The following is a 2,500-nucleotide window of genomic DNA, read 5'->3' on the forward strand; positions in this document are numbered from 1 at the left end:
AGTATTATAGTGGCACCTCTCACCCTCTCTGTCTCTCCTCACTTTCTCTCTATTCTTTCAATTTATTCTGCATTTAGTGCAAAAGCAGTTATATGTAAAAATAAGTAGAAAAACAACATTAGTATTTCACAACAAAACAGACATTTAAAAGTGCATAAATAAATGAATAAATCAATAGAAAACCAACATGGAATGTCTATATTAAAGTGTAAACACCTCCTTTCTTTGTAGGAGACAGACTTCACTGCTGTGGGGATTGTCTCAGCTTCCTCTTCAAGAACAACAGCAAGTCCCAAGCTTTGTGTCTACACAAACGTTCCTCTCTTGGCAACCAGGTTTTATGGTATCTTCCTCTTTCCACTTGTAAGATGTGGTCACTTATTTGATATTTTGTTAGATTTTTCCTTTTATGTACATATATTTAATATTTGCATGCATGCCAGACTTATGGTGTGATTTAAGGATTTCTTTTCCTCGTTGTTTTTGTTTCTAGAGAAGAAGCAAGAGTGTAGATGTTAATGCCCAATGAGGTGCTGGGCCAGTAGGCAGAGGGGGAGGGACTCTGAGCAAAGGGGGAGGGGCTCCAAGCAGAGGGGGAGGGGCTCTGAGCAGAAGAGTTTATATAGTAGAGCTTTATATAAAGAAGAGTTTTATACAGTTCTGCACTGAGTTTTATGTTGCTGTGTAGGGGGTAAAGACCCAGTTCTATCTAATATTAAAGAATTTTAACAGAGTTTCTATTGCTTTAGAGCTACAGAATTTGACTTTCTCATTGCTGATATTGACTGAACCACATGCTTTCTTTACTTTGAGTGATTTAATTTGATCATTTATTTATTTTGCTGGAATTAGTGAGTCCAGGAGGTTCTGACAGTCCTTGATAGATGGATATGAATTCATGTAGCATTAGTATTTCCCATAACTTGGTTGGAGTTAGTATAGTCTGTTTCCCATAACTTGGTTGGAGTTAGGATAGTCTATTTCCCATAACTTGGTTGGAGTTAGGATAGTCTGTTTCCCATAACTTGGTTGGAGTTAGTATAGTCTGTTTCCCATAACTTGGTTGGAGTTAGTATAGTCTGTTTCCCATAACTTGGTTGGAGTTAGGATAGTCTATTTCCCATAACTTGGTTGGAGTTAGGATAGTCTATTTCCCATAACTTGGTTGGAGTTAGGATAGTCTGTTTCCCATAACTTGGTTGGAGTTAGGATAGTCTATTTCCCATAACTTGGTTGGAGTTAGGATAGTCTATTTCCCATAACTTGGTTGGAGTTAGGAGCTAAAAAGTTCAATTATATTAATCCTGTTCTTTCAGCTATGCGTTAAATTGACTTTAAAATGCTCTTGTTGACATATAAGGCTCTAGATGGTCTGGCCCCTCAGTATCTGAGTGAACTCACTGCATGCTATAACCCACCTCACCTACTGTGTTCTCTAAATGGTCTGGCCCCTCAATATCTGAGTGAACTCACTGCATGCTATAACCCACCTCACCTACTGTGTTCTCTAAATGCAGGGTTTCTCTTGGCACTTAGAATTAGTAAGATTATAAACAGGGGTAGAGCCTTTTCCTATAAAGCCTCTCGGTGATGGAACAGACTTCCATCTTTAATTCAGGACTCCGTTTTTAAATCTAGATTAAAGATTTACTTATTTACTTAGGTTTTTGGTAAGCTTCCTATGTATAAAGGTGCAGAGCCTGGGGCCCCAAGTCATAGAACTTTCTGGTAATGTGAGGTGCACTGTCAACCAGCCACTTCATGCATTCACTCGACTTTGTGATGATGATGTGGGTGGAATCCAGTGTCTCAGAGTCTTCAGGACTGTGGTCACCCTCTGGCCCTCCCTTCTAGTTCTGCTGCTACTGATAACCACGTATGTGAGATCACTGGCACGTCTGCTGTTTATGGACTGTTCTTCTGTTGTTCATCTTTACACATCTATCGAAATCTGTTTTCTTTGTATATTACTGCAGAGACATGCCAACACTGGACCAGGCCTGCTCATCAGTGACAAAGCATCTGAGATGATGCCAGAAAATGTCCTGGTGCTGCCAATAGATTAACTGATGTTGCCATATCCATCCACCCACACCGTCTACTCCAGTGGATGCACCCACCCTACACCCGCTGGAGCCGATGAGACTCCCACGTCTACACTGACGCTGCTACATGGACTATATATAATTTAATAAAGCATAGACTGTTTATTAGCTGGGTTGGAGAATGGATTCCTTCTTCAGTCTTGGTCGTCTGAAGGTTTCTTCTTTAATTCCACCAGGGAGATTTTCCTTGACACTGTCATCTCCGGCTTGTGCATTAGGGATCTGGACTCAAACATTTGGAAAGCTGCTTTGTGACAGAAAATGCATAATTTTAGAAATTTCATGACAGAACACTGACCTCAGCAGGACAAACACTAAAGTATTTTTCTCTTCTTAGACAAATGCAGTCAAAATGTCATTTCTCATATAAAGTATAATTCAGAGAGGCAGGGACA

The 2,500-nt window shown here is 40.0% G+C and overlaps 1 long non-coding RNA gene across 1 annotated transcript in view; it reads left to right on the forward strand.

Annotated features, from left to right (window-relative positions):
* The window catches only part of LOC118241880, a 3,674-nt gene that overhangs the window by 631 nt on the left and 543 nt on the right, over positions 1-2,500 (forward strand). The window contains exons 2-3 of the long non-coding RNA XR_004776390.1: positions 232-363; positions 1,977-2,500. The exon at positions 1,977-2,500 is cut by the window's right edge and continues 543 nt beyond it. This is a non-coding gene — a long non-coding RNA (uncharacterized LOC118241880). The remainder of the gene's footprint in view (positions 1-231; positions 364-1,976) is intronic.

This window comes from Electrophorus electricus, chromosome 1 (assembly GCF_013358815.1).
Source record: "Electrophorus electricus isolate fEleEle1 chromosome 1, fEleEle1.pri, whole genome shotgun sequence".
Taxonomy (NCBI): Eukaryota; Metazoa; Chordata; class Actinopteri; order Gymnotiformes; family Gymnotidae; genus Electrophorus; species Electrophorus electricus.